This window comes from Canis lupus, chromosome 1 (assembly GCF_003254725.2).
Source record: "Canis lupus dingo isolate Sandy chromosome 1, ASM325472v2, whole genome shotgun sequence".
Taxonomy (NCBI): Eukaryota; Metazoa; Chordata; class Mammalia; order Carnivora; family Canidae; genus Canis; species Canis lupus.
In genome coordinates, this window is record NC_064243.1 from 100,855,149 (window position 1) to 100,873,765 (window position 18,617).

Consider the following 18,617-nt stretch of genomic DNA (forward strand, 5'->3'; position numbering starts at 1 on the left):
TTTTTTTAATTTATTTATGATAGGCACACAGTGAGAGAGAGAGAGGCAGAGACACAGGCAGAGGGAGAAGCAGGCTCCATGCACCGGGAGCCCGATGTGGGATTCGATCCCGGGTCTCCAGGATCGCACCCTGGGCCAAAGGCAGGCGCCAAACCGCTGCGCCACCCAGGGATCCCCTAACAGGAGGTTTTGAATCTTGATAGAAGCTACTCTGTGGATTTCCCAATATTAGTTGAGGATTTTTCCCAGAGAGGATGGTAGCTGTTACAATAGGAACAAATGCTCAGTATCTCCAGAGTCTGCTATAGTGCTGTCAGAGACAGAATAAAAGATGTCAAATGGTCATTAAATTCCCTTGGTTGGCTATTTTGATTACCACTGTAAAATTCTAGAGTTATTACCCCTTTTTGGGAGAAAGCCTGGCATGATACTTTTATAAGAGAACTCAGCCCAATAAAATGAATAGGGGCAGAATAACTAAGGAAAAATGGGTGAGAGTAGCTCTCCAAGGACCTAGACAAAAGGGAGTAGGTACAGACACAGGAACCTGTTGAAGTGTGTTAGAGACCCCCACTATTTGAACTACTCTAGTACTCTGGAACAGAGGCAGCTTTACAGCAGTGGGGGGTTAAACACTGAGAGTGTAGCTTTGGTATCAAAGACAGAGATTCGGGGATCCTTGGGTGGCGCAGCGGTTTGGCGCCTGCCTTTGGCCCAGGGCGCGATCTTGGAGACCGGATCGAATCCCACGTCGGGCTCCCGGTGCATGGAGCCTGCTTCTCCCTCTGCCTGTGTCTCTGCCTCTCTCTCTCTCTCTCTCTGTGACTATCATAAATAAATAAAAATTTAAAAAAAAGGAATATTAAAAAAAAAAACAGAGATTCATTCCCAACTGTCTTGACTGTCCAGTGAAACGACGACGCTGAGAGGGCTTCAGAAACTGCAGTAGAGGGAGCCAAGGATGACGGCCCGCAGGTCACAGCAGGAACTGCGTCCTGGCAGCGCTGGCCGCTCCTGAGCGAATCCGCGTCTCCCCTCAGTTCCTCCAGACGCGCATTTTCTTGAATTCCCTTGAAAGCCCCACCTCAGCCACAGACTCAATAATTAAAGAAATAGCCTGTTTTGGGGAAAGAAAAAAAAAGTTTCTCTAAGCTGTTTTAAGAAGGAGGATTGGGAAGAGCCCCTGAAGTTTCTCATACCTTCGTCATTGGGAATTAGGAAGACACTAGAAAGGCTGGCAAAGGACTGAATGCACCTGGAACACTCAAATTTATAACAATCTTTTTTTTTTTTTCCAGTACCCTGGCTTTTTGCAAAAATAGCAACTAGAAAGGCTTTTGTTTTGTTCACGGACTGTCATTTGTGAGAATCGAAAATTGAGAATTTTAGTGGTCTTTCTTTTAGGCGACTCATCTGGGATGTGGGTGAGCTGGTTTGCCATATTAACTAAATCTGGAGTGGGAAGTTTCTCATTCCATCCTGGTCCTTTTAACTAAAAGAGAAAGATCCTTGTTCAGGCCATTAATAAACAGAGTCAGATGCTACCCAGGTGGATTATTCAACATCTAAAGGTAGACCAGAATAGTCTTTTTTTTTTTAAGGTATTCATTCATTCATTCATTCATTCATTGGAAACAAAGAGAGAGAGGCAGAGACATAGGCAGAGGGAGAAGCTCCCCTGCGGGGAGCCTGATGTGGGATTGGACCTCAGGACCCCAAAAATCATGCCCGAACCAAAGGCAGAGGCTCAACCACTGAGCCACCCAGGTGTCCCTAACCAGAATATTCTTGAGACAATTTTGTGTTGATTGTAATTGTCATGATCACAATCCTTGATTACAAATCTTTTATCAGCTTTCTGTGTGCAAGCCTGAATTTTGTTGCCACATGTCTGCAGACAAAGAAGATGAGACAGAAGGGAAAAAGAGGCCTCAAGCCATTTTGACTTATTTTAATTGTTTGCTTCAGTGAATTTAGAAATAGTATTTTACAAAGAGACAAACTTAGAACACTAAAAACAACTGGAAGCCTTGAGATAACCATTTAAAATAGGCATCCCATTTAGAGTTTTTTATTTTAGGAACTGCAGCTTTCTAATTGAATTTTGAGTAAAATAAGTAAGCTTGGGGAGATCAAAACTTCCTCATAATGGCCACGGAAGCTCCAAATTACTTTTGATTAAGTTAGTCTACTTACTCATAAATGCACGATCATAGTTTTTAAACATAAAACTAGAGTCCCAGTTGGGAGGGGTGCTCTCAAAAGCATTTTGATGACTGGGATCCCACTTCTTAGAGGTTCTTCTGGAACAGTCTGGTTCTAGAAGGAATCTGATTGAAGGCTACAGTACCTACAGGTACAGTAGTAAAATCCGATCCTGAACAGGAGTTGAACTGAAGGCTGGCACCGTTTCAACCAGAATAATCTGATTCACAAGAAAAACTGGGACTGAAGTCCTACACAGTTCAAAAGGGCACAGTTCCTAAAGGAGCAGTCTAGTTCCAAAAAAGAGTCATACCAAAAGCTAGTTCCTATAGTAACATTCTTATTCCAAACATGACTTGGACTGAAGTCAACACAGTCCCATCAAAAATGGTTGAATTCTAAAAAAGGAGTTGCACCAACGATCAAACAAGTATTCTCAGAGATAATTTTTTAAAAGACAAGGTCTTAAAACAGATCCTGGGGATCCCTGGGTGGCGCAGCGGTTTAGCGCCTGCCTTTGGCCCGGGGCGTGATCCTGGAGACCCGGGATCGAATCCCACGTCGGGCTCCCGGTGCATGGAGCCTGCTTCTCCCTCTGCCTGTGTCTCTGCCTCTCTCTCTCTCACTGTGTGCCTATCATAAAAAAAAAAAAATAAAAAACAAAAACAAAAAAAAAACAGATCCTGAATAAGTCCCAGAGGGCTCAGACACAAAGCATGGAGCTTAAAATCCAGAAGAAAATTTACTGGCAAACCCCAGGGTTGGTGAGAAAGCAATGAGAACAATCAGCTGTGTGGGTACCAGCACATTTGTTCACCAGCCTCAGAGTTGTTGGGAGTCTTCTCTGGATCCCAGTTTGGTGCAACAACTAACCTTAACTTTAAAAATAAAACTGCCACTTATTTAACCAAAAAAGGGGGGGGGGTGTCATTTGGGAATAGCTGAGAACTGCAATCCAGGGCAAGCAAGCTTCAGCAAAACCATAAGCAAGTCCAGAGAAGAAAGGTGAGGAATGCTCTTGTATAGAGGAAAAGGGAATTTGAGAAGGCTGTTATAAACTAGAAGTCCACTGGAGAAAACTGGGTAAGTATGGTGGCTTCTCAGTGATTGAGCTGTCACTATCATTGGCCAGGCTGTTACCAGGAGAGGAAGAAATTGAACTTCCTCCTGGGGATAGTGAAGTAGTATTGGCTTGCAAGGTCCTCTTTTCCCATTGGGTCTGCAATGGACAACTAGTACCAGGCATGAGAGCTCCCCATGCTGTGCTCCTGACTCCATCCTAAATGAGGTTTCCTTTTTGTGAATTTTCACACCTTATACTGATAATATCTATACCTCTTTTTCTTGATCAAAAGTTTATCAGTTTTATTATCTTCTTAAAGTAATTGGTTACACTGATTTTTTCCCAATTTGATTTTTTTTCCCCTACCGTTGCCTTTTTCTTTATTTCTCTCTCTCTCTTTAAATCTCTATACCCAACACGGGACTGGAGCTCACAACTTTGAGACCAAGTCCATACTCTTCTGACTGAGCCAGCCAAGCACTCTGCCTTTTACTTTTATTAGATTTCATTTATTTTGCTACTTTTAAACATGGAAGCTGAGATCCTTTGATCTTTGATTTGAAATCTTTTTCCCCCTAGTATAGATGCTTAATACCAAAAGTGGTTCTGTAAGAACTGCTTTAGTTGCCTCCCATAGAAGGCATGTTTTTTTCATTTTAATTTAAAATATTTTCCAGTTTCCTTTCAAATTCCTTCTTTCACACCTAGCTCATTTTAGAAGTATATTATTATATCAAACATTTGGAATTTTCCTTATCTTTCTTGTCATTTATTTCTTATTTAATTCTATTGCATTCAGACTATATACTTTATGGCTTGAATTATTTATGTTTATTGAGATTTTCTTTATGGCTCAGAATATGGGCTGTCTTGTATTTCATGTTAACTTGAATGTTATTGTATTGTTTAGTGAAGGGTTCCACAATTGTCAACTAGGTTAAGATTGTTGATAATGTCTGTTTTCTGTGTCCTTACTAATTTTGGGGTGGGGGTGGGGTCCATCAACCTCTCTTTGAAGATTATTGACATCCCTGAATATAAAAGTGGATTTGTTGGGTGCCTGGTGGCTCAGTCAGTTGAGCATCTGACTCTTCTAGTTGAACAGCCACTATTCCATTCTTTATATTAGTCTTCAAATTATTTCATCTTACCCTTTTTGGTGTTTATTTTTTTTACCCAGCCTTTGGTGGTTTCCTACATGCATATACAAATTAGTACTCAGCCAAATATTTGAGGATGCCCCAGTGTATGACCCTGAAGTTTTCTCTCTCCTGCAGTGCGCACTATGGATTCCAGACACTTTGGCAGACCCAGATTCCAAACTCTGTGTCCTTAACTTAGAGTGACTTTGGGGTTGGCCTGCAGTTCCCATCCTTGCATTAGGTTGCTTGACTAATGTCCTGTGTATTGAGAATCAGTTTAACAAACTTTGTTAATTTTTTTTAAGTTTTTCAAAAAACTTCTGAACCCTCAAAGAAGATAGCTTGAATAAATTAGTAAAATTGAAACACCTCCAGACACAACAGGAAAAAGACAAAGAAACAGCATATTACAAATATAAGCAAGGAAAGGAGGTATAGCACTAGATATCTTTGAAAAATATAATGGATAATGGGTACTTATTTTAAACAGCTCTTTCCCAATAAATGGAAATTTGGAGGACAAAAGTTCTTTGAAAGATACCAACTTACCAGTCCCACTCAAGAAGAAATAGATAATCTGAAAATCCTTGTACATTAAAAATATTTAATTAGGGGCACTTGGGTGGCTCAGTGGTTGAACGCCTGCCTTTGGCTCAGGTGGTGGCCCCCTGGGATTGAGTCCTGGATCAGGCTCCCCGAAGGGAGCCTGCTACTCCCTCTGCCTATGTCTCTGCCTCTCTCTGTGTGTGTCTCTCATGAATAAATAAATAAAATCTTTTTTAAAAATTTAGTATCCAGGCTTCTAGTAATGCAAATCTGTGTATAAGTGTAAGAAACCTTCTTGCTAAAAACTTAGGCCAAGATGGCTTTGCCAATGAATCCTACCAAATATTTAATGAAGAAATAAAGATTCTATCGAACTCTTTTTTTTAAAGATAATATATGGAACACTTCCCAACTAATTTTATAAAGCCAATTTTGTTCTGATTGCAAAACCAGGTAATGATATGAAAAGAAAATTCCAGATCAATATATGAACATAGATGCGTATGTGTGTGCACGCACACACACACACACACAAATCCTTAAAATTTTAGGAAATTGGATTCCTGAAACTGTCATAATCTATTGATATTTACCAGTAATGTAAAGTTGTTTTAACAATTTAGATTATATTAAATGAATGTATATTAGCTAGAAAGTGTAGTATAATTAAAAGCACACCTGCATTTTGTCCCAGGTTCCTGGCAGAGAGCTTTAAAAATCTTGTAATTCCTGGAGTGATAGGAATCTTTCTTATGCTAACAGGTGACTAATGGTAGGCTACTAGAAAGTTTCAGGATGGAAACTTGTTACCAGAAAGACCAACTCTGTGACTAGAAGTTTGAAACTTTGAGTCCGACAGACCTTCCCCTAGAAAGGGAAATGAGTCCAGTCATGTGGCCATGATCTAATCAATCATGCCTGTATAACAGGACCCCAGTCAGAACTCTGGACACCTAGGCTTGGTGGAGCTCCTGGTTGGTGAACACAGTGATGTGCAGGAGAGTGCTGTGGCTTGACTCCCTAGGGAAAGGTCATAGCAGCTTCACAGCCAGGACCTGCCCAGACTTTGCCCTATGCATCCTTTCTATTTTGCTGTTCCAGAGTTATATTATTTACAACAAAACTGGGGCCATAGGTATACCACTTTTAGTTAGTTCTATGAGTCATTCTAGTAAGTTATTGAACTTGAAGGGATTGTAGGGACCCCTGGAATTATAGCCAATAGGTCAGATGTATAGGTGGCCCCTGACACTTGCCACTTTTGTTTGAGATGGGGGCTTTCTTGTGGAGGACTAAGCCCTTAAAGATGTTGGAGATCGTTGCTAACTCTGGGTAGTCGGTGTCAGAGAATTGGTGTCAGAATCAATTTCCTTAACTTGATTTAGGGCATCTATTAAAAGCCTAAAGCTAGGGGCACCTAGACGGCTCAGTCGGTTAAGTGTCTGACTCTTGATTTTGGCTCAGGTCATGATCTCAGGGTTGTGAAATCAAACTCCACACAAGGCTCTGTCCTCAGTATAGAGTCTACTTGAGATTCTCTCCCTCTGCCCCTCATGCCCCATGCTCATGCTCTCTCGCTCTCTAAAATAAAGAAAATCTTAAAATAAAAACCAATCCCAAAGTTAACATGATGAAAGTCTGAATGCTTTCCCTCTAATATTAGGAATAAGCAGGGATATCCACTCTCACAACTTCTATATGGTATTGCACTGAAGATCTATGCCCATGACATAAGAAAATTAAAGGAAATAAATGGTTCACAAATTGTAAAGGAAGAACCAGAAGAGTCATTATTCACAGATGAATGCTTATCTATTTAGAAAATCCTTAGATACATGCTTAAAAAGTTAATAAATTCAATGAGTTAATCAAAGTCCCAGGATAAAAGGTCAATAAACAATGAATGTGCAGATATTGAAAAACTATACCCCTTCCAATACCATTAAAATATGAAATATATAGGAAGAAATACATTTAACAAAATACATTCCAGAACTATAAGGCAAATTTACAAGACATTACTGAGGCATACCACGTTTCTGAATCTAAAGATTTAATATTTTAATTTTCTCTCTCCTAATTTTAAACATTCACAGAACTACCAAATTTTCACTGTTTGTTTCTTGATGGAACTGGACAAAATTCATATGAAAACCCAAAGGACCTAAAATATCCAAAATAATTTGGAAAGAACAATAATTTTAAAAGAGTTTACCTGATTTTATGATTACTATAGAGCGGGGCAGCCTGGTGGCTCAGTGGTTTGGCGCCACCTTCAGCCAAGGGTGTGATCCTGGAGACCTGGGATCGAGTCCCATGTCAGCTCCCTGTGTGGAGCCTGCTACTCCCTCTGCCTGCGTCTCTGGTTCTCTCTCTCTCTCTGTGTCTGTCATGAGGAAATAAATAAAATCTTTTTTTAAAAGAAGGTTACTATAGAGCTATAGTAATCAAACGTATAATATTGATGAAAGGATAGAGAATCCAAAATAGACCCATACATGTGTTGTCAATTTATTCCCCACAAAATTGCCAAAGTATTTCAAGCCTGAAATGATGTTTTCAAAAAACTGCTCTAAAGTTATGACATGGGATCCCTGGGTGGCGCAGCGGTTTGGCGCCTGCCTTTGGCCCAGGGCGTGATCCTGGAGACCCGGGATCGAATCCCACATTGGGCTCCCGGTGCATGGAGCCTGCTTCTCCCTCTCCCTCTGCCTATGTCTCTGCCTCTCTCTCTCTCTCTATCTGTGACTATCATAAATAAAAAAATAAATAAAAAATAAATAAAATAAATAAAGTTATGACATGCATATGAAAAATAAAAATCTTTTTTTTTTTTAAAGATTTTATTTATTTATTCATGATAGTTACACAGAGAGAGACAGAGAGGCAGAGACACAGGTAAAGGGAGAAGCAGGCTCCATGCAGGGAGCCCGACGTGGGATTCGATCCTGGGTCTCCAGGATCGTGCCCCGGGCCAAAGGCAGGCGCCAAACCGCTGCGCCACCCAGGGATCCCGAAAAATAAAAATCTTAAAACATCTCAAGTCATTTACTAATTAAATTGAAATGGATCATAAACCTGAATGTCTAAGATAAAATATATACATGTCATATGAAATAGTATATAAGGAGCACTCTTTGAATGTGGGCTAGACAAAGACTTTTTCACAATAAACATAAAAATCAAACCCAAAGAAGATAATAAGTTGGGAATTTATCAAAATTTTAAAACTTTACTATTAAAAAGACACATTTAATAAAGTTAAAACTGCAAGCTTTAGCCTGGTGAAAAATGTTTTAAAGTATATTGATAAAATAAGTGGTATCCAGAATTGTAAAATAACCTTTACAACAGTAATTAGAAAAACAACCCAACGTGACAAGAAAAAGGACAAATTTGAAATCATATTTCACCAAAGAAGATACCTAAATGATAAGCATGTGTGAATATGTTCAACATCATTAACCATCAGAGGATTACAAATTAAAACCATAGTGAGCTAACTAGAATTTAAATAAAAATTTGAGATTAACCACCACCACCCCGAAAACAACAACAAAACAACCATAGTGAAACACAAGTACACACTCATTGAGGTAGCTAAATTCAAAGACTGACAAGTGAAGTTGTGAGACAGAACTCCCATACATTGCTGGTGAGAATGCAGAATGTTTTAAAACCCAATTTACAGAGGCGCCTGGGTGGCTCAGTCAATGAAGCATCCAACTCTTGCTTTCAGCTCAGGTCATGATATTAGTATTGTGAGATCGAGCCCTGTGTCAGGCTCTGCACTCAGCACAAAGTCTGCTTTGGATTCTTTCTCTCCTTCTCCCTCTGCTCCTTCCCATGCTTGTGTACCCACTCTCTCTCTCTCCCTCAAATAAATAAATAAATCTAATACAACCCCACTCTACAAAACTCAGTGGTTCTTTCTATGAAACTAAACATGCTCTTATCATGTGACACAGCCATCTCACTTGTAGGGTATGTCCCTAGTGTCTGTCCATAGAAATACTTGTATTTGAATGTTCATAGCAACAGCAATATTACTGATAAAAGACAATGGCTAGGAACAAAATAACAACAACAAAATTCTGCAAGTACCTATTCATAGGTAAATGGGTAATATATTAGTTTGCTATGGCAGTCATGACAAGATACCACAGACTGGGTAGCGTAAAGGACAAATTTATTTTCTCATAGTTCTGGAGGCTGGAAGTCTAAGATCAAGATGCCGGCAAGGGGGAGTTTCCCCTGGGGCCTCTCTCTGTGAATTATAGTTGGCTGTCCTCTTGCTTACTCTTCACATGGTCATCCCTCTGTGCTTATACACCCTTATGTCAGTGTGTGTCCTAATCACTTGTAAGGTACCAGTTAGATTGGATGAATGCCCACCCTGGTGGCCTTATTTTAACTTAATTACCTCTTTAAAGGCCCTATCTCCCAATACACTTAAATTCTGAGACACTGGGGTGTGTTTCAACATATGAATGTGGGGAAACACAACTCAGCCCTGTAATGAGAAAATAGTTGTTGTGAGTTGCTGCCCAGGCAGTTTACAGAATGACAACTCTGCTTACAATCAGGGTAGACATGTAGCTAAGGACATGAGCTTAGGATTCCTGTCACAAGTCCTGCTTTGCTTTTCCTGGGGCATCTGTTAAAATAACTGCTCAGAGTTGAGCCTCAAAAACTAGTGACTGCTGCCCCAACCACCTTTAAGTAATAAGTGCTTGCTAACCTGCTTTCTTTCTCCTGCTCATTGTGATCTGGGACAGAGGACTGCCTTTCCCCTGACTCACTGTATCCCCACGGAGGGATTTGTAAATAATAAACCTTGTGACTTTACTTCTTTTATGTGAATGCACTGAAACTACACCTTCAATCAAAATGACTGTGGGGAGGGGCACATGGGTTGCTCAGTTGGTTAAGTGTCTGCCTTAGCGTTTGGCTCAGGTCATGATCCCAGGGTCCTGGAATGGAGCCCCACATGGGCTCTCTGCTCAGCGGGGAGTCTGCTTCTCCCTCTCCCTCTGCTTGTGCTCTATCAATCAAATAAATAAATAAAATCATTAAAAAAATAACCGTAGGTTTCCACTTCCCTAACATGGAGGCTCTGATGCTGAGGGAGCTACCTGCCAAACTCATGTGGGTGTGCCCCCTCATTCAGCAGGTCATAATCTCTATATTCTTAACACACCAGCCCTAGGTTTCCCAACACAGCCCCATCTTTTATTTACTGTCGGCTATCTTCTCTATGCCTTACACCTAAATGTTTATCTTCCCACTTTTACTATGAAGAATACTGAGGTTTAGGCAGAAGTGACCAAATGACATTTCTATTTGAAGCACAACTAACAGCTCATGGCACCCTCCACCCCCAAATTATCAGCAGAGCTTAGAAGGGTCTGAATTCCTCTCTCTCTCTCCCCAGAATCAAAGGTCTCAGACATTAGGGAACACTACCTTTGCTCACCTGTGCTGGGACCCCAAGATCTGATTCTTCTCTCCCTCGTGAACTCTGGGTGTGCTGAGAGCAGCATAATTATTTCATTGCATCTATGTGTGTTGTCATGTATATTTATAATGATCTGCTCCCTCCCTGTGCAAGGATATGTCCCATAGCTCTATATCATCCATGTCCACCCACTCTCCAGAACAGGGTTCTTAGTGTGTGAAGAAAGGACAGGGATCTTATGAGACTCTTACTCATAGCAGCATGGCCACAGCAGACCTCTCTCTATGACCCCATACATGAAGACTAGACTGGAAGAACTGGATGATGAGGGACTAACCCCTAGTGCATCATTCCCCCAACAGGATGCACCTGACTCCTGCTTCCGGCAGTCTGGTGCCCAGGTCTCTATGATATTAGAAATGATGCCAGAGACTGGGTGTTTTTGGGCCCTGAGACCTCAGCCACTAGTCAGTGCCAGGCTCAGTGACTTCCCTGAGGGAACGGATTTAAGGATGAGTCACAGTAAAGTATAGCAGAAGCAGCTTTATTGCAAAGCAAATGTACACACTTGAAGAGGCAGGGAGTGCAGTCACAGACACAAGATCTGATCACCAGGTACATGTGGGGCTCTGATCTTTATGGAAAGTTATAATAGAGGGGTGGAAAATTCATGTAGGGTTCTGGAAATAGGTGGGGACTTCCAAGAACTCTGCATATTATCACACTTGTTCTAGGCCAGACAACGCGCATGCGCAGTCTGAGTTTTCTCTTGGGCATACTCCTTATGTGAAGGTCTACTAGGAGTCCTCTAGCGGCCCCCCGCCCAGTGGAAGGGTCATTCTGGGGTCATTTGCAGACTAACTGGGTCTTTGCGTGCATGTGCCATGTAGGCTTTGTAACAGCAGGATGCTTCAGCCCTGAGAAACCAGAGCTATCACAGGATTTATTCGGTAGTCACAAACACCCTCAGGTGTCAGACTTAGTTATCCATGTTTTGATCTACAATTACCAAGCGTTTCCTTATTCTTCTTGCCTCAGAAAGAATAACCCTGTGCTTTGAGCCAAGAGTGGATTCTCTGACTCTCATGGACTCGAAGGCTCAACTAAATGCACAGCCACAGCTACCGCCAAAACATACTTCCAGAGAGGAAGTAAAAGAGGTTAGAGTCCTCAGAAGGCCACTGGCTTTCCTAAAGAATATAAGAACTGTACAAGCTATCCTAAAAACAGAAATTTGGAGAAAATTTTGAAACTTTTTCACTGAGAGATATGTGTGCAATAACAGTATTGGATAAAACACACAAAAAAAGGTTCTTGCCAAGCTTAGCAACACAAACTATGTATGTCATCATATAAAAGGCTCCCAGAAGGGCTCAAAATGAAGATATGATTTTATTTGAAATTTTAAAAATATTCTATTAATTTATTAGGGAGAGAGAGCACACTAGAGAGAGAGCACAAGAGAGGGATAGCAAGAATAGGGGCAGAGAGAAAGGGAGAAGCAGACTCCCCAGTGAGCAGAGAGCCCAATGCAGGGCTTGATTCCACAACCTGGGATCCTCACCCAAGCTGAAGGCAGACGCTTAACCAACTGAATCATCCAGGCACCCCCAAGGTACGGTTTTAGTATCCTTTTAGACAATACCTTTTTTAAACTAAAGGTCACATTGATTATTTTGTAAAGCTTTGAAATTAGCTCCAGAGGCGATCCAAAGGAGGAATTTCAAAACATCCAACTGATAAAGTATCTTGAGAATAAGTCTATGGTGGTAACTGTGAAACCCACACAGAGTTCATAGAGAGCTCATGCATAATGGTTTGCCTGTGAACATTCCAGGCAATTTAAAACACTTCACAAAAACTTTCATAAAGTTAAGCAATGAGATTTCTTCTCCATATGTGTTTTCCTGAGTGAACTGGGAACTTTACTCAGCTACATGTGTTTTATTGTGTTTGTTGTAGCTGTTGTAATTTGACGCCTAGAAAATTCTGAGGTAGACTTAGAAACAGTTGGCTACTCAGGAGGAAAGCACCTGAGGAACACCAGAAGACAAGAGAATTAGGACTTGGCTGGCATGGCACACCTGATTATTCCCTCCCCTGATTATTTCCCTTCAGGGAAAATGCAAATCACCTGAACAATGGCTAATAATTCACCAAAATGGCCCTTCCCCTCCCCCAACCACCCTTGGTCCACTATCCCTGAAACTGACTCAGTGCATGCTGAACCCTCCTCCAATAAAGCCTATAGCTTCCCCTGACTCCACCCCTGCCCTCTGCACACTGTGCTCCTTAGCAGGCATTTCCAAGTTTAAGTTTTCAGGCACTGCAGCTTGAGTTGATTTGCTCCCATCACATGTCCTTGAAGGCTTACATTCAGTATTTAAACCTGTATGAGTCTCCACACTGTGCCAAGGTGTGCACCCAGTTCCCCATTCTGACCACCATCAATGCATCATCAAACCTGCAGGAATGGGGCTAGGATGGGGAAGAGGTGTGATTGTTCTCTCCAAGCCAGGTTGAAATCACCTTGTCACACTCAGTCCATGGAGATAGTTTGATGTGTGTGTGTATGCACACACCAGGCTTTTGGGTGTACCTATGCCATGCCAGTCTCATAAGTCTCCCTGCAGTATTTGTACATCTGTGTCCTCATACCTGCTAGGGTGGGTCAGCACCTCCCTCTGTTTTCACAAGTCCCTGGTGCAAGCTGTATCTACCCCGTTGTGTGTCTCATGTCCGTTGCACATCTTTTCTGTCATGGGCATGGTAAAATGCATGTGTGTGCATAGTCCTGTTGAGGGGTGTCAGCATGCTTCACTCATCATACAGTGTCCCTAGGATGTATGTGTAGGGGTTTGCATGTTCCTCTGAGATGTCATAATCTCACACTTGTCACACTTCCTGTATCTCCACGAGTGTCACCATCGCACAACTGTCCCCCTGGAGTAGACCCACACCACCCATCTCACCGATATGAAGAAATATGGAGGAAGGTGTGGAGGTGTGAAAGCAAATCAAGAATAAAAAAAGAATTCTCTTCAGTGCCAAAAAAGGAGAATTTCCTCCAATCTTTCGTTAGAGCACTTCCCTTGGGAAACATATGCCAAACCTTTTGAAAAGCTAAATAAACCTCCTGACAGTTTCACAGAGGCGCTCCAACATCTGTGCCTCAGGTAGTGCTCCCTCGCCGTCCCGCGGTGATGATCCGTCCCGCTGACGTTCGCGCGGTTCTCGGGCGCCATCTGGTGGGGGCCGCGCTTAGACTTTCCTCCCTCCGGAGCGCGGACGAAATCGACGAGGGACGGGATTCGGTCGCGACACGCGACGCAGGGTTCCAGGAGGCCGGCGGCGCTGGCCGGATCCTCCCGGTCTCGCCGGCGCGTCGTCGCCATCCATTCGCTGGAGATTGGATGCGCAGTTCCACCGGGCTGCAGCTGCGGTGAAGAACGGACTTGTGGGGCCGCAGGGACCTCGACCAGCCCCGGCTTGCGGGTCCTCCGCCCGCAGGAACTGGCTGCGATACCGCGGGGGAACGGGAGAGGGAGCCCTGCACCCAGGGCCGGCGGGGACCCTGCCGGGAGACCGGGGTAAGTTGCCAAGGGCCCGGCTGCGGTTCCTCGTGGGGTCCGGTGGTTGGGGACTCCTCTGCGGAAGTTCTTCCAGGTCCCAACGGGTAGGCGTGCATGGACGGCCACACCCCACACGGCTGGGGAGAGGGCAGGCCTTGGCGGTGCACGTACCCGCGTCGGTTCCAGGCGGTTACGCTCGGTTTTCCGAGGTTTGTTTTGATCCAGAAGTGAAGACGGTCACGGGGTGTGCAGGGTGGCCAGGCTGAGGGACCAGGGCCGCCCGCGGCTCTGCGTGGGGTCGGGGAGTTGGGGGTGCCTCTGCGGTTCTCCTCAGGCCCCAATCTGGAAGCGGGGACTCGCAGGCATCCCGCGAGGGAAGGGGATCACCTAAGCTTTCCAGGTCGGTGGTACCTCCGTGGGACTCACGCTCCCATCCAGGACCCCAGTGGATGGGCCCCAACTACACGGGCAGCTGGGAAGAAGGTCTGCAACCTCTATAGCGTGGGGGGTCTGTGCCTATGCTCCAGGGTCAACCAGATGGCCGCAGGAGCCCTGGAGCTGTGAAGATTGGGTCTTGCTGGGGACCAGTGGTTGACCTACGGTTACAAGAAACCCATGGAATCCGTGAGTCAGCTCCATCTCCGAACAGAGTAAAAAAATTTTTTTTTCACGTGAAATTGACACTTTTTGTGGCTGTGTAGCCGGGGTCAGGGGTCTCGGCAGCTAGCAAAAGAAGCTAGATCTCAGATCGCGTGTGGGAGCTTTGAGGCTTGATTTTGTTCCTGTTTGAGCTGTTCGCCTGAGTCATCCGTGAGCTCAGGCCTCCCAAACGTGGTGCAGGAGGTTGGGGGTGATGTCCTGCTGCAGGTACTTGGTTGCCTTCGCAAACCTGCTCTGCCATCCCTCATGGTTCAGGGCTGTCAGGTGACCGTCTCCAGACTACCGATCTTTTCTCGACGACACAGGGCTGGGGGCCAAAACAGGCCCAGGACGCTTGTCTCTGCTGGGCACCCTTCAGGTTCCTGGAGCCCGCCGCGGTGGGGAGCGCCTCTTCCGCACTAAGCCCAGCTCCAGGCGGAGGGGAGACGAATATTGGAATATCTGCCGCCTGGGACACTCTTCCCCTTTCCCCGCCGGGGTAGGGGCGGTGCGGGGCCCAGCCAGCCTCGCTCTGCTCTCGGCCACACTCGGGTCAGGGCCTCGTACCAGCAGATACTTCCCTTCCTTTCCTGGTTATCTCCGCGGTGGAGACGCCAACCTGCCGCCCTGTGTGCTCCCCGAGGTCCACTACCAGGTGCCCGTTCACAGTGGCCCCTCAACCACTTGTTCTCCCGTGCCTCTGAGCGGGAATTGAGTGGGTGAGGAAGATGCGCCATTCCCATGTGGGGTGGGCACCTCGCTTGGCTGCCCCGGTGGCAAGCCGGAGGCGACGATGTGGGGTTCGACAGCCTTGTTCCGGAGTTTTACCGCTTCTGGGAATAGAATCTGAGCAGCGAACGGATGAGCTCCCAAGGCAGCACAGTTCCTCAGCAGCTGAAGGGCCCCAGTGCGCTCACCGGCAACAGGGAGTCCCCAGCCCGTGCGTCTGGACATCTCTGCCGCCCTGCCCGGCCCTGACCTGGGGGGATGCGCAGAGACCATTCCCCCCAACTTTCAGGGCCCTGACACCCTTGCGGCCACCACCCCCATGCCGAGTACCACTTGGGGGCACGCCGTTGCGAGTGGGCAAAGGCCTTTTCCCGCCGTTGACCCCACAGGGCCCTCGGTGGGGGCCGAGCACAGCTTTCCCTGTCGTGAACTGTGAAGCCGCCTCCAAGGCCGGGCATGGCCTGCGGAAGCTGGACCAGCAAGGACCGTGCGTACCGGTCTCCTTTCCGGGGCCCTAAGTCTGTCTCCAGCACCCTGACCCCTGCTCTTGGCTGCTCCTGGCCCCTGACCTGGCGGGATGGCTAGTGAGCCCGGCTCGGGCCACCTCGCTGGGGGTGCTTCCCGGACACAGTCCCAGAGCGGAGCTCCGGGTGGCCCCACAGCGGGGCCACCAGGCAGGGAAGGAGGGTGCCGAGGCCGACGTGCGCCCCAGGTATCCCCGGATTGCTTCAGCGGCTGCCGTTGAGGCGGGCGTGCGCCCCAGGCATCCGCGGACAGCTCCCGCGGCTGTTGTTCAGACCACGTTGGCCTGAGCACAACCGAATTGGAGGTTCTTCCTCCGCCTTCTCGGTGTGTGCACCCGTTCCTCTGAGTCTTCCTGTGCGTTTCCTGCCCGTCAGCGCTGACTCTCCGTCTGCCAAAGGACCCGCGTGTACCCCGCCTGCTCCCGCAGCCAGCCCTGGCGTGCGGATGTCACCCTGGTCTCCCCCCACCCCCCACCAGCTGGTAGCATCCAGGGTGCGGTTGGCATGATGTGGGCCCCGCGCTGCGGGCGAGGTGCACGTGGTCGGGAGAGCTCTCCAGGGCACGGTGGCGGCTGGGGGAAGGGCTGAGCCTCCAGACGTGCAGGGGTCACAAAGGCCAATGTGGGTGTTCTTGGTGCCCAGAGCCCCCACCCCTTCGTACTAGGCCCTTTTAGGTTCTGAAACTCTCGAGTGCCCAGTGGCCGACTTACAGCCGCGGTGCTGCCAATCCGCGGGTGTGGCTCAAGGCCCCTTGTCCCCTCACCGCCCTGTCCCTCCCGCCTCGCTGCCCACCTGAGGCCGCGGTCCAGGGCATCTTACCCTGCCCCCCGAGGCTCCCTCCGTGTCGGTCTACTGTCAGCTCGACAGTGGCGATGTGTGGGCGGCAAGGACGCTTCTCTCACCGCTCCTTCTGCTGAGGGAACGCGGGTGGAGTCCTGTCCACCCATCCTGGTTCGAGGGCCCGGCGCTCCTGGGACTGGACCGTGGGCTGACCTTCGTCCGTGCGAGATGCTGGCCTCGACGGGATCGCCCGGCACCCCATGCTTGGCTTCTGCGCTGCGGTCCAGGCAGCTTCGGGGGAGGAGGGTGTGCTGGTGCTCAGTAAAGGCGCAAGAAACCCCAATCTCGTTCTACTGGTTGCTTGTCTCTCCCCCGGAAAAGAGCCTCTTCTAGGGCTAAGCTGAAGCAGATCCCTCCGGGGTGCACACTAATCAGAACAGCCTGATCAGCCACCCCAAGTGCTGTGTTCCTCTGGTTTTGGTGATGGGACCTCAGGGTGGGTGCTCGGCCCTGGGCAGCAGTAACCCATCTGAATGAACATCTGTCCTATTGCAGGTCGTGGTAGTTCTCGTGACTCTGGAGGCGGCGATGGTGGACCAGGGGGTAGAGCCCCAGAAACGGCCACCATGCCCGAGGGCCGCAGCTGGGGCTTACGTACCCTGCTCCCTGCCGCAGACCTGGGGGGACGTCGTGCAGGACATTTGAAGGGCCCTGTACTGAGAGCGAGGCCGCTTTAGTTCCTTCAGCCTCCGGGTGAGGGTGGGGCCAGTAGCCACAGGGATGCCGCCCTGGGCGCGCCTGCGATGCAGGAGGACCAGCTCCGAGGTGGCCTTGCGGGGGCAGAGGGAGCCGCTGCCGTCCCCACCCCTCACCCCTGTGCGTCCCCTAGGCCGATTTTCTCGCTGCCCTCCTCACCCCCAGCTCCCTAAGACACTTTCCAGGCCGGCCCTGCACCTCACAGCCGGTGCTTGTAGACGGTGGGACCCGACTGTGGTCAAGAGGGTTTGCTGAGAACGGCAGTACCATCCTCGCTCTGCCCTGGATAATCTCCTGGGACAAGGCGACGGTGACCCCGTGACCCACCCAGGCACCTGCTGGAAGAACCAGCTCTCTGCGCTTCGGGGCGTGCATGGCTACAAAGCTGGACCCGAAGCAGGGTCAGCATCAGGAGGTAGCATGTGGCTGGCGCTCTGGTAGGGCAACCTCAGGGTTGGTAGTGGGGGCATCTCGGAGCCGAGCCCTGGGCAGCACCTGAAGGTCTCCTCAGGGCGATGGGAGGAACACGGGTCTGAGAAGGGTATGCTGGAGGGTTCACGGGGAGGCGGGGGTCACCTATAAGTCCCTGCCCCCACTGCCCTCCCCACCTTGTGCTGCAGCCGGCAGCCACTTTGTGCCCAACGCCTCTGGCATCCCCCCCAAAAAACCCATCAAAGGTCCCACCTTTGTTTTCTGTCCCTGCGCTGAGATCGTCCCCACTTGCAGGTGTTTTGTGGTGCGTCTGCTTGCGGGGGGGCTCCCTTCACCCCTGTAGTTCTTGGTCTCCAGCCATCTGCCGGGATCCTCCCAGAGGCTCTCTCCCCACTCTCCAAGCCTTGGGACCCCGGTGGCCCTCCTCGAGATGGTTGACTGAAAAGTTACTGCTTGAGAATAGACCTGTAGGTTGATAGGCTTTGTTAGGGGGTTGGCTGTTAAATGAGCTTGCTTTTTCTGCATTTATGATCTCTAGTGTATGTTGTGTTGCAGTACTGTTTATAATAAAGTGGTTTTCTTTTTACTACTAGTGTTGAGTTTTTCATTGGCGGGGGTACCCTCAATGGTTTTAGCACTACCAACATTTATTCAAGGGAGTTGAAATAAGCAAAATTTAGAATGTGGAATAGGCATTGTAATAGGTTCAATGACTGTAGTTAACTTCAAATTAGAATAGCCAAGCCTTTTTGAAAGGTTAAGATTTGAGAC

General features: G+C 47.2%; 1 protein-coding gene and 1 long non-coding RNA gene across 2 annotated transcripts in view; both read right to left on the reverse strand.

The window, feature by feature from the left end:
• The window catches only part of LOC112644933 (zinc finger protein 420-like), an 87,836-nt gene that overhangs the window by 30,841 nt on the left and 38,378 nt on the right, over positions 1-18,617 (reverse strand).
• LOC125753122 (uncharacterized) lies at positions 817-18,309 on the reverse strand. Its single transcript, XR_007404177.1, has 3 exons — positions 18,099-18,309; positions 7,172-7,342; positions 817-1,117 (listed from the first exon to the last, which is right to left on the reverse strand). It is a non-coding gene; the product is annotated as an uncharacterized LOC125753122 (long non-coding RNA).